Raw genomic sequence first — 20,721 nt, 5'->3', positions numbered from 1 at the left:
GGAAACTGAGGCATATCCAGTGAAAGCCACTAGTCCCAGGTCACACTGTTAGCAAAAGGCAAGCTGAGGTGTAAGCCCAGGCAACCCAGTTTCAGACCCTGAATTCTAAACACTCTGCTAACTCTGCTGCCCCTCTAAATAAGGGGTATAGTATTGCCCTCTGAGAGTCAAGCTATGAAATAAACACGGCAACATGCAAAATCCCTCCAAGGAGTCAGAATCACCATCTGGCTAGAGTCAGCCTTCCCTGTAAACTCACTAGAGTTATTAATGTGGTGATCTTAAAAGGGAAGTTGGTCAACCATGGAACACGAAAAACTGAGGCTCCCAGAGACAAAGACTAGCAGTGCATGTACAACCCTAAGCAGGGGTGAGGGAGCCTTTGGTCACCAGACAAAAATATTAAGGCCAGTACTCCTACAGAAGAGAAAAAGTGCCCCAGATATCTTAGCTGAGGTATTCTTCTTAAGATCAACCAATTCTCTTTGCTGTGATGTCATGCTCACCAAGCAAATGTCTGATTAGTTTGCCTATAGAAAAAACGAAAAATGTGTTGCTCTGGAGATTCAAGTATTTTGGGTAACTTTAAAAAATAAAAACAAAAACAGGATTCTCGCTTAAATACCAATCGTTGCTGTATTTATTGAGTGTACTCTTCCCCTGAAAGCTCTCTCTGCCATCAGTCAACATAAAATTAAGCCTTTGAAGTGGAAGGCCAGACACGTGCAATTATACAGAGAATCCGCTAAGGTAAAGACTGCCACACAAGGGCTCTTACAGCCAGATGGTCAACCTCCCCTGGTGAAATGCATTCACCCCATCGAGCACCCTTGCAATGTCATCATGGCTCAAGATAGGGCTAGGCCAGCCCCAAGATCATTAATGCTGAATCCTGGTGTTAGACTAGGGAATTGTAAATCCTTCTAACAGTCTGTCCTAAGATTAGGGTTGGTGAGACTGAGCCTACACATGGGCGCTTGTGGCTTCAAAAATTAGCCATGATTGCAAATAGGGAGGAAGAAACTAAAAACAGGGAAGGACAAGTGTCCTGCTAACAGTGGCACCAAGTCATTTAACTGCTCTGAGTCTTAGTTTCCTCATAGAAAGCATTTTAGATGACATGTCTGCTTCACTTACCTCTATAAGCACCTCTATGAGAATCAAAATCTATATGAAATCATCCTGTGAACTGTATGTAACTACATCACACTAAAAAGTGCTAAGGTGGACCTCGAGTGTATGACAGCTGTCATTCACACAGCGCTTATCACACACCAGGTACTGTTCCAAGTCGTGTTTTTGTGTTAACTTATTTCATGCTCACAATCACCCTGTTGTAAATGCTTAATGTGTCACCTAGAAACTGCCTGCAGGACAGACAGGCAGCCAAGTCACTTCATTCCCCAGCTACCACGGCAGTGCTGGTGACTGACCACTCAGAGCCAAGTTACTCTCAAGAAATTGCTTTCAGCCAAAGGGCACTACCTCACCAAAGGTTATGACCCCTGGCTGGGGGTAGCCCACTTCCAGTAACTAGTTGGCATGGGTGAGAGGGGACAAAGTCTCAGCCCCCTTGCCTTAATATGAGACCACTCTGAAGGGCCATCCAGCCCCACAGATCCCCGTGGGAAGGGCTGAGGCCCCAACGGTACCTGCATCACAGGTCAACTTCTCACTAGGCCCCTTCCTGCCCCTCTCACTCCCTTACAATGCTACTCCCGGGAACCTTCCCCAGTGCATCATCTCTCACAGATAGCTGCCTCAGAGCGTGTTTGAGGGGGTACGAAATTTAAGACAGACCCGGTGGATTATTATTATTATTATTCTCATTTTAGAGAGGTGAAGTAATTTGTTCAAGTTCACACATCTAGTAAGTAGCAGAGCCAAGATGTGAAACCTCGCCACCTAGAAACATCTAGAAAATGTTCTTACTGTAATATTTGGCTCAGGAATTCCTCTATGTGAATGGACTGCTTGTGTTTGACATGTACCTTGATTAATGGTTGGGCTAGAAGCTGAGCCCTAGGAGCTAGACGTTGGTTGCTGCCATAACTTCAGAGGCAGGGAAAAGCTGCTCCGAAAAAAATAGCAAGACAGATTTGTAGCCGAGTATTTAGAGATTAACCCAGAATGGGGGAGATGGGAGGAAAGAGAGTGCAGGGAGAGATGAGGCAATTTAATTGGGGGGATGCTGTAGGCTGTGTGATGTGATCCCTCCCTGTGACATGCCTCCCTCCAAATATCTTCAGTAAAATCTACCCAACTCAGGACATGTTTGGTAGTGTATTCATTTACTAGAGCTGCCATAACAAAGTACCACAAACTGACTAGATAAAGAACAGAAATTCACTGTCACAGTTCTGGAGGCTAGATGTCCAAGATCAAGGTGTCAGTAAGGTTTCCTTCTGGCTCTGCAGAAAGGATCTGTTCCATGCCTCTTCCCCGAGCTTCTGGCAAACATTGGTGTTTCTTGGTGTACAGAAGCCTCACCATGACCTGTGCCTTCATCTTCAAAAAGAGTTCTCCTTGTGTCTGTATCTGTGTCCATATTTCCTCTCCTTATAAGGACGCCAGTTATACTGGATGAAGGGCTCACCCCATTCCTGTATGACTGCATCTTAACTTAACTGCATTTGTAACAGCTCGATTTCCAAATAACGCCACATTCTGAGGTACTGTGGGTTAGGACTTTAACATATGAATTTTTGCAGTATACAATTCAACCCATAACTGGTATGGATTGACTTTCTGGTGGAAATATTTTAAGAGTTTGACTTCTACATCTGGGTTGACATGGAAGTAAAAAGAAACCACAAGATGTGGTCAGTAGATCTGTGAGAAAAAATTCCGGCATGGCCTAGTGCTTTCTCAATTTGAGGAATTGGGGTTAGAGGCAAGCCTGCCCACGTTTGAAAGACTGGCAGACCGACCTAAAATCTGATGACAGTGTCTGGAAATGAAGTCATTTCAAGGACCTCTATCCATTGCCTCCCCACTATGACCTTCAGACCCTATACAACCAACTCTATCCTCCCAACGCTCCAAAACGATCATCTTCTCCCATAAATCCTCAGGTCCATCAGAGGGAGAATTTCTTCTACCTCTTTTACATCTTCTGCATGTCTAGCACACAGGGAAATGCCCTACTGGAGGTTGATTACTGGGAGATTTCTGCAAGGGAGTTCATAGTACCTAGATTGCTTGTGAACACATACAATTTGTGGTGATGTAGCACTGCAATGGCTAGACTGATACACATCATTTTTCTTGGTGTCTGATTTAAAGAAAATCTCATAGCACAAGAAATATAGCAGTATATGGTACGGGAATTTCCTACTCAAGTGGTCGGAGCTAAAAATCCAGCTCTATCACCTATTAGCTGTGTGACTTTGGGCAATTTACTTAATCTTCCTGTGCTTCATTTCCCTTGTCTGTAAAATGGGGATAATAACACATCTCATCTCAATGGGCTGTTGTGGGAACTAGCTGAGTTAAACTAAGTAAAACAGTGTTGGCTCTCACATAGTAAGCTCTCAATAAAATTGCAGCTATTATAGTGTCACAATAGCCACTCTCCTTCATACTATCAAAACGTGGTACTGGAAACTTATACGAGATGGTCAAAATAAGTATAACACTTAAAATTAAGTAGAACAGAGGAAATAGCTCTGCCTTGTAAGACTCATAACCATGGGTGAAACTTAAATCATTGGTCAGGGGCCAGGCAATATTCACAAGATACTTAGGCCATTATACATATTTCAGATAGAAACTTCCTGAGCCCAGAACCTACATTATCAACCAACTCAACTACATAACCAAAAATAAAAATTCATGGCTCAAGCACTGATGATAATAATTTAACTATATGTGTAGTCTATCAACATCATTAAACAGACAATCTGATGGCTTAAGAATATAAATACTAGACCAAGATGCAATTTCAGAGTAACCATTACCTTTCTCCCATTTTAAAAATGTCTTGGGGGAAAAAACCAATGGCACCTCATAGACAAGAGCTGTTATGAAAAAAACTGGCAACAAGAAGTAAGGTATCTATTTGATAATAAAAGCCAGAGATCTGATCTACTCACCAGGTTTGGTTCTTTAAAAAAAAGCTCCAAAATGGTGGGGTTCTTGTCTTGGCAAGTCTGTCATGATCTCAGACATTTCTTAGAAATACCACCATTTAGAAGACAGCAGAGGTTCCTCATCTGTAAAATAAGAAAATAAAGGTCAGTATTTCAAGGCCTCATTGGAGAATCAAAGTGAGATCATTTACATAAAGACAATTTGAAAACTATAAAATGTATATATGGTAGTTATTATTATACTTATGGAGGGAATTATGACTTCTCAATAATTACTAGATACTATTATGTGAAAATAGAATAAAATAATTTGAGTAACACATGGCCACATTTGAAGGAAGGCAGGCAGCTATAGTTAGACCTGGTTACTACAAAGGAAACAGAAGTTCAAGATAACATACATACACACACGGCAAAAGCAGGATGGGAACAGTCCTTTCTGATTTCTGATCTTGTCTCTGTCCTTTAGGCTTCCTTCAGAAAAGGAATATGCATGTATGTTACCTTGAGCTTCAGTCTCTCAACTTAGCTTTTCCTGTCATCATCATGCACATTTTTCTTTTATCGGTAAATAAAACATAATTCAAGCTAAGTTCCTCCCTCTTTGTAAATGAAAGTCAGCTCAAAAATATGAAAGAGGTAGCAAAGTTCATACCTCTCCCATAATATCTTACCTAATGTCTTCCAGGAAGAACCCAAACTAGAACCATTTATCTGAATCAAAGCTCAGTGTCTAGAAGGCCATCACACCACTTAACTATGCTGCATAACAAAACACCCCCAAACTAAGTAGCTTTAATAAGTACTTCTTATTGCTCAGAAGTTTATGGATGAACTGGGCAGTCCTCCTGGCCTCAGCTGAGTTCACTTGTGCATCTGTGGTTAGCGGTGGACTCTGTGAGAAACTCTGTTGGCCCTGGTAGAGCTCTCACATGTATCTGTGGGATGACTTGCTGTAGACTGGTCTAGATTGGCCTCAGCTGGGACAATTAGTCACTCCTTGTGATGCTTAACCTTCCAGGAGGCTATCCCAGGCTTGTTCTTTATGGCAGCTGCAGGGGTCTGAGAAACAAAAGTGGGCATGGCCTCCTGAGGTCAGGACTTAGAACTAGAACTTTGTTCCTTCCACTGCATTCTGTTAGCCAAAGCAAGTCACAAAGACCAGCCTGAAATCAGGGACTAGGGAAAGAAATGCCACCTTTTGATATGATCAGCTGGAAATTACACAGTGAAGAAAGTGGATATGGTGAGAGTTGGAGAATTAGCCATCTTTGCAAGCATTCTACTGTATCCAGTAATATGTTATATCACAGAGGATGGGGAACTAGCATATTAGACATTTGCCTTGATTAGCTGGTCTTCACTTTGCAGGATGGAAAGCTCTCAGTTAATCAAGCAGGGGATTTGATAATAAAATAAGATAATTTACTCATCTTTATATTCCCAACACTTAGCATTGCATCAGGCAAATTGTAGGCATTCCACAAAAATGATTAATAATGATAAAAGAAATGATAGTGGAAAATTACTCTATTAGAAATCAGAAACCAGCTGAATCACAATTCAACTATGCCAAATCACCTGTGCGACTTTGGAAGGAAATAATTCAGCCTCCCTGGGATTTTTAGAGACAAACTGGGCATTCTCTAAATTATTCCTTCCTTCCTTCCCTCCTTCCCACCTTCCTTTTTTCCTTCCTTCCTTCCTCTTTCTTTCTTTCCCTTCCTTCCTTCCTTTCCTTTCTTTCCTTTCTTTCTTTCTTCCTTTCATTTTAAAATATTAAGTCTGGGGGACTTCCGGGAAGATGGCGGAGATCACCTTCCTCCCCACAGATACACCAGAAATACATCTACACGTGGAACAACTCCTACAGAACACCTACTGAAAGCTGGCAGAAGACCTCAGACCTCCCAAAAGGCAAGAAACCCCCCACGTACCTGGGTAGGGCAAAAGAAAAAACAGAGACAAAGAATAGGGACGGGACCCGCACCAGTGGGAGGGACCTGTGAAGGAGGAAAGGTTTCTACACACTAGGAAGCCCCTTCGCGGGCGGAGACGGCGGCTGGCGGAGGGGGAAAGCTTCGGAGCTGCGGCGGAGAGCGCAGCAACACGGGTGCGGAGGAAAAGGGGGGAGATTCCCGCACAGAGGATCGGTGCCGACCGGCACTCACCAGCCCAAGAGGCTTGTTTGCTCACCCGCCGGGGCGGGCGGGGCTGGGAGTTGAGGCTCGGCTTCGGTCGGAGCGCCGGGAGAGGACTGGGGTTGGCGGCGTCAACACAGCCTGAAGGGGGCTATTGTGCCACAGCTAGCCGGGAGGGAGTCCAGGGAAAAGTCTGGACCTGCCGAAGAGGCAAGAGACTTTTTCTTACCTCTTTGTTTCCTGGTACGCGAGGAGAGGGGATTAAGAGCGCTGCTTAAAGGAACTCCAGAGACGGGCGCGAGCCGCGGCCTAAAGCGCGGACCCCAGAAACGGGCATGAGACGCTAAGGCTGCTGCTGCCGCCACCAAGAAGCCTGTGTGCGAGCACAGGTCACTATCCACACCCCGCTTCCGGGGAGCCTGTGCAGCTCGCCACTGCCAGCTTCCCGGGATCCAGGGTCAACTCCTCCTGCAGAACTCACGGCGCGCCTCAGGCTGGTGCAACGTCACGCCGGCCTCTGCCGCAGGCCCGCCCAGCACTCTGTGCCCCTCCCCCCCCTCCCCCGCCCCCGGCCTGAGTGAGCCAGAGCCTCCGAAGCAGCTGCTCCTTTAACCCCGTCCTGTCTCAGCAAAGAACACATGCCCTCCGGAGACCTACACGCAGAGGCGGGGCCAAATCCAAAGCTGAGCCCCGGGAGCTGTGAGAACAAAGAAGAGAAAGGGAAATCTCTCCCAGCAGCCTCAGAAGCAGCGGATTAAAGCTCCACAATCAACTTGATGTACCCTGCGTCTCTGGAATACATGAACATACAACGAATCATCCCAAATTGAGGAGGTGGGCTGTGAGAGCAAGATTTATGATTTTTTCCCCTTTTCCTCTTTTTGTGAGTGTGTATGTGTATGTTTCTGTGTGAGATTTTGTCTGTATAGCTTTGCTTTCACCATTTGTCCTAGGGTTCTATCCGTCCGTTTTTTGTTGTTGGTTTTTTTTAATATTTTTTCTTTTTTTCTTAATTATTTTTTCATTTTAATAATTTATTACAGTTTATCTTACTTTATTTTATGTTACTTTATCTTCTTTCTTTCTTTCTTTTTTCTTCCTTCCCTCCTTCCTTCCTCCCTTCCTCCCTCATTTCTTTCTTTCTTTCTTTCTTCCTTCCTCTCTTTCTTTCTTTCTACTTCTACTAATTCTTTCTTTCTACTTTTTCTCCCTTTTATTCTGAGCCGTGTGGATGAAAGGCTCTTGGTGCTGCAGCCAGGAGTCAGTGCTGTGCCTCTGAGGTGGGAGAGCCAACTTCAGGACACTGGTCCACAAGAGACCTCCCAGCTCCACATAATATCAAACGGCAAAAATTTCCCAGAGATCTCCATCTCAACACCAGCACCCAGCTTCACTCAACGACCAGCAAGCTACAGTGCTGGACATCCTATGCCAAACAACTAGCAAGACAGGAACACAACCCAACCCATTAGCAGAGAGGCTACCTAAAATCATAATAAGTCCACACGCACCCCAAAACACACCACCAGACGTGGACCTGCCCACCAGAGAGACAAGATCCAGCCTCATCCACCAGAACACAGGCACTAGGCCCCTCCACCAGGAAGCCTACACAACCCACTGAACCAACCTTAGCCACTGGGGAGAGACACCAAAAACAACGGGAACTACGAACCTGCAGCCTGCAAAAAGGAGACCCCAAACACAGTAAGATAAGCAAAATGAGAAGACAGAAAAACATACAGCAGATGAAGGAGCAAGATAAAAACCCACTAGACCTAACAAATGAAGAGGAAATAGACAGTCTACCAGAAAAATAATTCAGAATAATGATAGTAAAGATGATTCAAAATCTTGGAAATAGAATAGACAAAATGCAAGAAACATTAACAAGGACCTAGAAAAACTAAAGATGAAACAAGCAATGATGAACAACACAATAAGTGAAATTAAAAATACTCTAGATGGGATCAATAGCAGAATAACTGAGGCAGAAGAACGGATAAGTGACCTGGAAGATAAAATAGTGGAAATAACTACTGCAGAGCAGACTAAAGAAAAAAGAACTGAGGACAGTCTCAGAGACCTCTGGGACAACATTAAACGCACCAACATTCGAATTATAGGGGTTCCAGAAGAAGAAGAGAAAAAGAAAGGGACTGAGAAAATATTTGAAGAGATTATAGTTGAAAACTTCCCTAATAAGAGAAAGGAAATAATCAAGTCCAGGAAGCACAGAGAGTCCCATACAGGATAAATCCAAGGAGAAATATGCCAAGACACATATTAATCAAACGGTCAAAAATTAAATACAAAGAAAACATTAAAAGCAGCAAGGGAAAAACAACAAATAACACACAAGGGAATCCCCATAAGGTTAACAGCTGATCTTTCAGCAGAAACTCTGAAAGCCAGAAGGGGCTGGCAGGACATATTTAAAGTGATGAAGGAGAAAAACCTGCAACCAAGATTACTCTACCCAGCAAGGATCTCATTCAGATTTCATGGAGAAATTAAAGGCTTTACAGACAGGCAAAATCTGAGAGAGTTCAGCACCACCAAACCAGCTTTACAACAACTGCTAAAGGAATTTCTCTAGGCAAGAAACACAAGAAAAGGAAAAGACCTACAATAACGAACCCAAAACAATTAAGAAAATGGGAATAGGAACATACATATTGATAATTACCTTAAATGCAAATGGACTAAATGCTCCCACCAAAAGACACAGATTGGCTGAATGGATACAAAAACAAGACTCATATATTTGCTGTCTACAAGAGACCCACTTCAGACCTAGAGACACATACAGACTGAAAGTAAGGGGATGGAAAAAGATATTTCATGCAAAGGGAAACCAAAAGAAACTGGAGTAGCAATTCTCATATCAGACAAAATAGACTTTAAAATAAAGACTATTACAAGAGACAAAGAAGAACACTACATAATGATCAAGGGATCGATCCAAGAAGAAGATATAACAATTGTAAATATTTATGCTCCCAACATAGGAGCACCTCAATACATAAGGCAAATACTAACAGCAATAAAAGGGGAAATCGACAGTAACACATTCATAGTAGGGGACTTTAACACCCCACTTTCACCAATGGACAGATCATCCAAAATGAAACTAAATAATGAAACACAAACTTTAAATGATACATTAAACAAGATGGACTTAATTGATATTTATAGGACATTCCATCCAAAAACAACAGAATACACATTTTTCTCAAGTACTCATGGAACATTTTCCAGGATAGATCATATCTTGGGTCACAAGTCAAGCCTTGGTAAATTTAAGAAAATTGATTCAAGTATCTTTTCCGACCACAACACTATGAGACTAGATATCAATTACAGGAAAAGATCTGTAAAAAATACAAACACATGGAGGCTAAACAATACACTACTTAATAACGAAGTGATCACTGAAGAAATCAAAGAGGAAATAAAAAAATACCTAGAAACAAATGACAATGGACACACGACAACCCAAAATCTATGGGATGCAGCAAAAGCAGTACTAAGAGGGAAGTTTATGGCAATACAATCCTACCTTAAGAAACAGGAAACATCTCTAATAAACAACCTAACCTTGCACCTAAAGCAATTAGAGAAAGAAGAACAAAAAAACTCCAAAGTTAGCAGAAGGAAAGAAATCATAAATATCAGATCAGAAATAAATGAAAAAGAAATGAAGAAAACGATAGCAAAGAGCAATAAAACTAAAAGCTAGTTCTTTGAGAAGATAAACAAAATTGATAAACTATTAGCCAGACTCATTAAGGGAAAAAAGGGAGAAGACTCAAATCAATAGAATTAGAAATGTAAAAGGAGAAGTAACTACTGACACTGTAGAAATACAAAAGATCATGAGAGATTACTTCAAGCAACTCTATGCCAATAAAATGGACAACCTGGAAGAAATGGACAAATTCTTAGGAATGCACAACCTGCCAAGACTGAATCAGGAAGAAATAGAAAATATGAACAGACCAATCACAAGCACTAAAATGGAAACTGTGATTAAAAATTTTCCAACAAAGAAAAGCCCAGGACCAGATGGCTTCACAGGCGAATTCTATCAAACATTTAGAGAAGAGCTAACACCTATCCTTCTCAAACTCTTCCAAAATATAGCAGAGGGAGGAACACTCCCAAACTCATTCTACGAGGCCACCATCACCTTGATACCAAAACCAGACAAGGATGTCACAAAGAAAGAAAACTACAGGCCAATATCATTGATGAACATAGATGCAAACATCCTCAACAAAATACTAGCAAACAGAATCCAACAGCACATTAAAAGGATCACACACCATGATCAAGTGGGGTTTATTCCAGGAATGCAAGGATTCTTCAATATATGCAAAACAATCAATGTGATAAACAATATTAACAAATTGAAGGAGAAAAACCATATGATCATCTCAATAGAGGCAGAGAAAGCTTTTGACAAAATTCAATACCCATTTATGATAAAAACCCTGCAGAAAGTAGGCATAGAGGAATCATTCCTCAACATAATAAAGGCCATATATGACAAACCCACAGCCAACATCGTCCTCAATGGTGAGAAACTGAAAGCATTTCCACTAAGATCAGGAACAAGACAAGGTTGCCCACTCTCACCACTCTTATTCAACATAGTTTTGGAAGTTTTAGCCACAGCAATCAGAGAAGAAAAGGAAATAAAAGGAATCCAAATCGGAAAAGAAGAAGTAAAGCTGTCACTGTTTGCACATGACATGATACTATACATAGAGAATCCTAAAGATGCTACCAGAAAACTACTAGAGCTAATCAATGAAATTGGTAAAGTAGCAGGATACAAAATTAATGCACAGAAATCTCTGGCATTCCTATACACTAATGATGAAAAATCTGAAAGTGAAATCAAGAAAACACTCCCATTTACCACTGCAACATAAAGAATAAACTATCTAGGAATAAACCTACCTAAGGAGACAAAAGACCTGTATGCAGAAAATTATAAGACACTGATGAAAGAAATTAAAGATGATACAAATAGATGGAGAGATATACCATGTTCTTGGATTGGAAGAATCAACATTGTGAAAATGACTCTACTACCCAAAGCAATCTATAGATTCAATGCAATCCCTATCAAACTACCACTGGTATTTTTGACAGAACCATAACAAAAATTTTCACAATTTGTATGGAAACACAAAAGACCCCGAATAGCCTAAGCAATCTTGAGAACGAAAAACAGAGCTGGAGGAATCAGGCTGCCTGACTTCAGACTATACTACAAAGCTACAGTAATCAAGACAGTATGGTACTGGCACAAAAACAGAAAGATAGATCAATGGAACAGGACAGAAAGCCCATAGATAGACCCACATACATATGGTCACCTTATCTTTGATAAAGGAGGCAGGAATGTACAGTGGAGAAAGAACAGACTCTTCAATAAGTGGTGCTGGGAAAACTGGACAGGTACATGTAAAAGTATGAGATTAGATCACTCCCTAACACCATACACAAAAATAAGCTCAAAATGGATTAAAGACCTAAATGTAAGGCCAGAAACTATCAAATTCTTAGAGGAAAACATAGGCAGAACACTTTATGACATAAATCACAGCAAGATCCTTTTTGACCCACCTCCTAGAGAAATGGAAATTAAAAAAATAAATAAACAAATGGGACCTAATGAAACTTCAAAGCTTTTGCACAGCAAAGGAAACCATAAAGAAGACCAAAAGACAACCCTCAGAATGGGAGAAAATATTTGCAAATGAAGCAACTGACAAAGGATTAATCTCCAAAATTTAGAAGCAGCACATGCAGCTCAATAACAAAGAACAAACAACCCAATCCAAAAATGGGCAGAAGACCTAAATAGACATTTCTCCAAAGAAAATATACAGACTGCCAAGAAACACATGAAAGAATGCTCAACTTCATTAATCATTAGAGAAATGCAAATCAAAACTACAATGAGATATCATCTCACACCAGTCAGAATGGCCATCATCAAAAAATCTAGAAACAATAAATGGTGGAGAGGGTGTGGAGAAAAGGGAACCCTCTTGTACTGTTGGTGGGAATGTAAATTGATACAGCCACTGTGGAGAACAGTATGGAGGTTCCTTAAAAAGCTACAAATAGAACTACCATATGACCCAGCAATCCCACTACTGGGCATATACCCTGAGAAAACCATAATTCAAAAAGGGTCATGTACAAAAATGTTCATTGCAGCTCTATTTACAATAGCCTGGAGATGGAAACAACCTAAGTGTCCATCATCAGATGAATGGATAAAGAAGATGTGGCACATATATACAATGGAATATTACTCAGCCATAAAAAGAAATTGAGCTATTTTTAATGAGCTGGATAGACCTAGAGTCTTTTATACATAGTGAAGTAAGTCAGAAAGAGAAAGACAAATACCATATGCTAACACATATATATAGAATTTAAGAAAAAAATGTCATGAAGAACCTAGGGGTAAGACAGGAATAAAGGCACAGACCTACTAGAGAATGGACTTGAGGATATGGGGAAGGGGAGTGTAAGCTGTGACAAAGCGAGAGAGAGGCATGGATATATATACACTACCAAACGTAAGGTAGATAGCTAGTAGGAAGCAGCCACATAGCACAGGGAGATCAGCTCAGTCCTTTGTGACTGCCTGGAGGGGTGGGATAGGGAGGGTGGGGAGGGAGGGAGACGCAAGAGGGAAGAGATATGGGAACATGTATATGTATAACTGATTCACTTTGTTATAAAGCAGAAACTAACAATGTATATAAATGTCAAACCACTATTTTGTACACCTGAAACCAATATTGTACTATACTTCAATTATAAAAAGAAAAATAAAAACTCTGCTATATACTAATAAAAAAATAAAATAAAATAAAGTATTAAGTCTGTAAGAACCCTAGAAATTACATAGCTGCAACCCTCTCATTATATAGATAGGGAAACCAAGGCTAAGAAATGAATCAATTGTCTTTAAAACATAGATAGTTAATATCAGAACTAGAACTCGAATTCATGACTCCCAGGCCAGCTCCCCCATGTATTACACCAGTACATTGTCACTCAGAGTGCATCTATGGACCAGTAGCATCAGCATCCCATGGGAGCTTGATAGAAATGGAGAATCTCAGACCCTCTCCTAGGCCTACTGGATCAGAATCTGGATTTTAACAAGATCCCCAGATAATTCATATGTGTATTAAAGCGGGAGATGCTTAGGCTTCCCTGGTGGCGCAGTGGTTGAGAGTCCGCCTGCCGATGCAGAGGACGCGGGTTCGTGACCCGGTCCGGGAGAATCCCACATGCCGTGGAGTGGCTGGGCCCGTGAGCCATGGCCGCTGAGCCTGCGTGTCCGGAGCCTGTGCTCCGCAACGGGAGGGGGCCACAGCAGTGAGGGGCCTGCGTACCGCAAAAAAAAAAAAAAAAAAGCCGGAGATGCTCTAGGCTCCCTAATAAATGCTTAATGGCTAAAAAAAAAAATAAAGGAACTTGTCTAGTTAGGAGAATGTGCCTTTGGATACATTAACACTGAAACCATATTGTTACACACCTCTCACTAAACAAATACCTCCTGAGACTTACTCTGTCCGAGGTGTTGTAAAAACATCAAGAGCAGGTCTTGCCCTCCGGGAGTTCACACGCCCCAAGGGAGTCAGACCCCTTCCCTTCCTCCCACATCCCCCTTCCTTCCTCTGTAGCCTCTCTTTGCTCTTTACCTTCCCAACCCCTCCCACCCCTCATCTTTAACGATTCCACCGCTGAAATCTAATTTCAGAAGCTGTTGGTTTAAGAGCAAAGCATTTTATTCATTTGAAATTCCAATTTCAGAATAGTGATTTAAGATGTTGGAAAAATTTTCTTTGTCTCATTTCCAAGCAGCTTACATGATAATATCAGCATGACCCTAACACTGTGTATAAAGATGACGGAGGTACGCTGAACACTTTGGGAGGAAATTCTATATGAATATAGTACAGGTTAGTCATACACTTTAGTTGTTGCTTTTGTCTTTTTCTTTTTTTTTTTTTAAGAAATTTATTTATTTATTTTTGGCCGCTTTGGGTCTTCGTTGCTGCACGCGGGCTCTCTCTAGTTGCGGTGAGCGGGGGCTACTCTGCGTCATGGTGCGCGGGCTTCTTATTGCAATGGCTTCTCTTGTTGCGGAGCACGGGCTCTAGGTGCGCGGGCTTCAGTAGTTGTAGCATGCAGGCTCAGTAGTTGTGACACGTGGGCTTAGTTGCTCTGTGGCATATGGGATCTTCCCGGATCAGGGCTTGAACCCGTGTTCCCTGCATTGGCAGGCGGGTTCTTAACCAGTGCACCACCAGGGAAGTCCCGCTTTTGTCTTTTTCTAATGCAGTCTTTTCTCTAGGAAGATAAAAATACAGTACTAAGATTGTATTTTTCCCTCAAATATTTAAAGCCAGCACATCTACTTCTACAATCATTTATTTTTTTATTGAGAAGCAAAGGGAAATTTTCCAATATCAACAGATTAATTTCATTCAAGAACTTAATAGAAAACAGACAATTAAACAGAAATCCAGTAAATTAACTATTTTCTGGTGAGTAATATGCAGGATGGAGTCTTTACATTAAATAATTGGATCACAGGTAATGGTTATATGATGATATTCAATTCCTTTGAGGCTTTATATGCCTGGCATTTTAAGTTCCGGTGATTGAAAATATTATACTTCTCTCCCTCTCTCTCTTTTTTTTTTTAATACTCCTTCATAGTCCTGAAAAGCCCTGAGCTCATTTTATTCTTTTTTCCTTCCTTTGTCTTCTCCCTCTTCAAAGATATTCCATGATGATGCTGCTTTTCAAAATCAAGACTGCTTGAACTTGAGCTGCGAGTAATGAAATTTCAATCTTTCATACAATGGCAGCTACATCCTCTTTCTGCTCTCTTGGTGTTGTCAGAATAGCAACCGCCTGGCGTGAACAATAGGACTACTTTCAGTTCTAAGGGACTGGCCATTGCTGAACAGCAGTGCATAGAAATAATCCTTGGCAATCCCCTGGGTGACATTTCTCATTCCTTATCACCCATGCTGCACACAGCCGGAACTTGATAAGACACCCAGAAAGAAGATAATGGCTGCTATCAAGCTGTCTAGGTAGAAATAATAATAATAATCTGTTTAAGGAAAAGCAGCTGTCCTATTGTTTTGGATTTCATGAAATCTCAGAGTCAGATCCTCTCTCCCATGCCAGCCCCATCCCCGGTCCCCATGCCAATCGAATCACTTTGGGGCTTTAATGATGGGCATTTTTTTCATGATCTTTTGATACAATAGACAAGAACGCATGTAAATATCCCATAATCATATTCAGTCACAGGATAAGGTTAAAGCCTAGAGAAGAAGCATTTTATAGGAAGATTTGGAGGCTGGGAGGGCTTGGCAATGAATATAGGAAAGCCCAGTAACCCTTTTAAAAATATGCACAAAACCCAGAATTATTACTGCAAATGAACAGTCTGGGGATCATTCCAGTCTGAAATCTTAACCCCCCAAATTTCAAAGTCTCAACTTCTCAAAGTGAAACCCCAGAGAATTGTGGTTGCCAACAGTGTGGGCTCCATCTATGTTGATTGCTTTTTATTTGTTCTAAACAGAACAGCCCAAAGCTCCGAAGCATCCTGGCTGTAACACCATTGTCCTCCTTTTCTTGGAGCTGGATTGCTCCCTTGGCTGGGACCGAATAGGTGATCACTTTATTTCCCAGTGTTCAGCTACACCCTTGCCTTTAACACAGTCTTCTTCATGTAGGGTTGGTGGTGGACTATTTCTGTTCTTTATCTGTCCCCATATCTCTGGCAAAAGAGGTAGGCAGCCATGTCCTTCAGGGTCAAACATACAATTGAAAAGAACAACGTATATCCGCTCCTTTTTCCCTTCACTTGGTACTAAAACACAGCCAAAGCTTTCAGGTTCACTTCCAGGCTGGTTGATACCTTCATCCGTGAAACGGTCATCCTATAAGCGTCCCACCATTGCAGTGAGCAGAGAGACAGGTTACCTTTGTTTCTCTTTCCTGTGGTCACCATAACAGTGATCACCACCTCTAATTTACCCAGGCTGAACTTCTTTTCTCCCTGAGTCCCCTTTTAGTAAGACATGGCAATGCCATAAGAGCAAAGAGGACAGAGATCTGGACATGATAAGTAGAGAAGCAATCTTAAAGAATCTCCCACTGCTATTCCCACTATTCTGTGCACGGAATCACTCTGTAAGTCCAGGTCTCTTCCTACACAATGAAGCTCACCCAACTGAATCTCTCTCCCTCTTGAGTCTCCCACTCCATAGAGGCATAACTCAAGTACTAGTTTCTTTCTGTGGCCTTCCTCTAACCCTCTCCCACCTTCTCCCGCTCTCCAACAGAATTAGTTACTCATGTACATAGCTGTGTGATAGCCTTTTCCATTCTGCATCACATGCCTTTCTTGCCAACCAGAATGTGAATTCCAAGAAATTGAGTAAATGCCTTTTGATATTTGTATTCATTTCTAGGAAGGCAACTTAGCTAAATGAATGAGGAAATAGGTTTTATATCAGACAGATCTAGATGTGAATCCTAGCTCTGTCATCAACTAGCCATGTGCCCTTGACTTTTCTGGAACTCATTTTACTAATATGTCAAATGGGGCTATTTTATAAAGATTTTTTAAAGAATTAAGTGAATTAAACTGCATGTATGTAAAATGTTTAACATAATACCGACATTGAGAGCAGTAAGCTCTCAATAAATGGTAGCTATTATTATGATTGTAATTAACTTAGTATCCCCAGCCATCCCATAGTAGACTATCAACAAATACATATTGAATAAAGTAAAGGAACAAATGAAATGCACACGTATATACACAGAACACATACAATCATCCTCCTACTATAAATTGCACTGCTTTCTGCTTATCCGAGCTCTCAAAATGGGATACAGCCCGTCAACCTATGGGGCATATGACAAGGGAAAGAAACCGATCACAAAAGAGTTTGCAGGAATTCTCTTTTCTAGCAGCTTTACTGTAAATGGTGGCCTCAAGGAATCCGCGTGTTTAGCTCTGAGAGTGCCGAACTGGCCCTGGCGACGTCCAGCTGAAAACACAGGTGAGGCACGGGGCAAGAGCACGGCGCTTCTCACCCATGACCAGCAGGCCTGCAAAGGGAACAGCAGAGGTGATCGAATCCATGTCCGTTTGCCAGAATGAGTTACGGCAGAATTCAGGAAACAAGGAGATGTGGCCTTGAACTTGTACTTCCTTCTCACAATAGCCCTTTTTTTTGCACACGTTATTATAAATCGCCTGGTCTCACACTATAAGTGACTGTTAAAATCCTGGAAGCATCTGGATTCAGACTTGTCATTTCTCCCCTAAGACACCAAAGGGGTTAATGTCTGGCCAGAAATCAAAGTCTGGCAGCTTCCACCCCACACATAATGGGCATTGTTGTTCCTGAGAGTTGGTCTGTTTTTTCTGGCAGACTTTACCGTTTGGAACCACTTCTAAAACAGAAAAGGAAAAAGTCAGTCTGCTTTTTTTAAGCGCACATGCAACAAAGCATAAGGCTGGTCATAGAACTGTTGTTTTGCTAGATTTCCAGGAAAGTTGTTGGCTTACTGTTCACAGAAGATGAATTATCAACTTAAAATCCATTTACCTCAAAAGGAGTTCATTTATATACATGTATGAGACACACATAATATCCTGAGGTGGTCGCCTTCTCTCAGATATGAAGCAACACAGTACAACTGTATTAGCTGATAAGTGAACTGTGGCTGCCCATCCATCCACATGTGAAATCCATTTGCGTGACGTTGTTAATGGGCTCACTCATCAACGTTTCCAGGTCAGTTGCAATCTCAGGACCCCTTCGTCACTCCCACCTGATGGGACCCTAGATATTCTCATCTGAAACCACATGAATATATCTCACTACGTTAGCAATACAACAAAATCCTGTTACAAAACACCAGATTCCATTCCAATGGGAAGGGCCAAGGAATTTTTTTTTTAATTTCCTCTGTCATAAACCAAGACTTTTGTATAAACCAAAATCATACACTTGGATGTCAACAGCACATCAAATTGTTATAGACGTTTCTAAATACTTTACTCTTAGTTTCCGTACTTAGTATGTCCCGGATCAGTAACAAATAGTTTGTGAATCATGCTGGTCCGTGGACCACATGCTGGACTGTGGGCTTAGTTATATTGCTGATCTACCATCTTTTAGATCAGGTTCACAAACTTTTTCTGTAAAGGGCCAGAGAGTAAAAATTTAGGCTTTGCAGACCATACAGTCTCTTGTAACTCCTCAGTTCTGCTGTTACAGTGAGAAGGCAGCCACAGACAATAAGAAAATGAATGGGCATGGCTATATTCCAAGAAAATTGTATTTACAAAAGCCGGTCACAGGCTGGGTTTGGCCCACATGCTATAGTCTGCCAACCCCCAGGATGATGATGACAACAATGATAGCAAACATTTACTAGCCAACTCTTATGCGTCAGGCCCTTCCTATCCTCCCACTATAGCCATGGATTAGGTAACACTGCTTTAATTTTACAAACAATGAAAATGTGACAGCAAGAAATGAAGAAATTATTCCGGCTTATCTGAAAATAGATGGATGGTCCAGGATCCAAACCACAGTCCCTAGGCTCATACTATACCACATATACATAATGGGTGGGATGTCTTTTTCACTATGAATGGAAAATTTTAAATGTCAGGGTCACCTTGGTCATCTTTTTCCCTGTCTGATCTCTCTACCCACCATCCACCTCAGAAGTATCAAGGTCTTGGTGTTCAATCACTCTGTAGAGTCCCTACAGCACCTGGGCCAGGCCTGGATGGTCTCCATCACTCATCCACACACTCACTTACTCACCAAATAAGTGTTGAGGGCTTACTCTGTGCCAGACACTGTTCTAAGCAATGGGGCCATAGCAGTGAATGAAATACACAAAGTTCCTTCCCTTCAAATGCTTACATTCTAGTGAGAGGTGGTAGGCAATAAGCAGAGAAATATATATCATGTTGGAGTGTCAGGGAGTCACGCTTGGAAGAAAAATAAAGCGAAATAAGAAGATAGAGAGTGACAAGGAGATGTTTCTCTTTTATCCATCTCTTGTATCTTTTCTTTACCAACTAAGATACATAAACTCCAAACAGAGGTATACTTTCAAATACACCTACCAGGTATAAACATATTATATTTATAGGATTTTTATATCCTATTTTTACCAGTTATTTTCCGCATAATTGTATGGGAAAGGACACCGAGGAAGAAATGAGTACATTCACTTATACTGCAAATATTTATTGAGTGCCTACTTTGTGCCAGGCACTGTTTTTAGAACAAAGAATCCAACAATGGCAAAATACACAGATCCTTGCTATCATGGGTTTCCATTATGGCCAGAGGAGTCAGAGAATAAACAAAACACATAATAAACACATGTTAGAAGGTGATAAGTACAATGGAGAGAAGAAAAGGCACAGTGGGAGAAGGAGACAAGGAGTACCTGTGGGCAGGGGCCAGGTTGTAATTTTAAGTAGCAAGCAACATTCCTTGATCTGGTAGAATGCCACAAAAACAACGTCTATGCCAACGGCAAGCCCTAGGTTTTAGTTCACCCATTACTACAGTCAGAGTGTCATCAATTAAAAGAAAACACAGGATGTTTTGTGTTGAGTGTTCTATTTAAGTCCATAGAAAGAAATGTTATTCTTTCAAAGTCATTTTTGCCCTTCCCTTTCCCTTGCTTCAGAGAAAAATTAGGGGTTGGCAGCTGAAACAATGTAGGGATGGGAGAGCAGAAAGGAAGGAAAAACTAAGGGCCTGCATTCACGCTGGCTGACTGTTTTAACAAGGATGTAGCTGTGACCCAGCCCTCCTGGGTCCCCAGACAGCCTTGTTAAGGAACCCACAAAAACAGAGCTGGCAGACACCAAGCATTTTCCATTAAGCATAGAGATCACTTTTTTCAAAACATAATGAGATGTTAATATAGATTTGAATTTTAATCAGATCCAACTTGGGAACAGAGTGTTTTTCTGTAAATGTGAAATACTTCTAGGCTTTTAGGAAAATGTCATCCTTATAAAGGATAACTACTGTTTTACATATAAAACTGCCATTCTTCATTGGTTTTTCAGGAAAGAGAAAAATACGATAATAAAACAAAACATTGCCACAAAGACTTCTTACTTTCTTGTGAACGTTAATTGTTTCTGAGGATACTTTTTTTAAATAATTCTTACCTACTAGGAAGAATGCTTGTAGGCTTAAGGCAAGAATTAGGGAATTTCAGTTAATAAATTATGAAAACAGACATAACTTAAATCTATTTCTTGATAATAATAGTATTAATTTAAGAAGGGTATACAATCAGTAAGAGTGGATTCTAATCCACATCTCTATTTCTAAAATCACACCTTAGCCTAA

General features: G+C 41.2%; 1 long non-coding RNA gene across 2 annotated transcripts in view; it reads right to left on the bottom strand.

The window, feature by feature from the left end:
- Positions 1-6,709, bottom strand: part of LOC307193797 — a 122,620-nt gene extending 115,911 nt beyond the window's left edge. For both annotated transcript variants that reach the window (XR_013830415.1, XR_013830416.1), the window contains exons 1-2: positions 6,462-6,709; positions 4,095-4,214 (exon numbers count right to left, since the gene is read on the bottom strand). This is a non-coding gene — a long non-coding RNA (uncharacterized lncRNA). The remainder of the gene's footprint in view (positions 1-4,094; positions 4,215-6,461) is intronic.
- Positions 6,710-20,721: the final 14,012 nt, after the last annotated feature.

Source organism: Stenella coeruleoalba (assembly GCF_951394435.1).
Source record: "Stenella coeruleoalba genome assembly, chromosome: 11".
NCBI lineage: Eukaryota > Metazoa > Chordata > Mammalia > Artiodactyla > Delphinidae > Stenella > Stenella coeruleoalba.
This window is presented reverse-complemented; position numbering and strand designations above follow the sequence as displayed.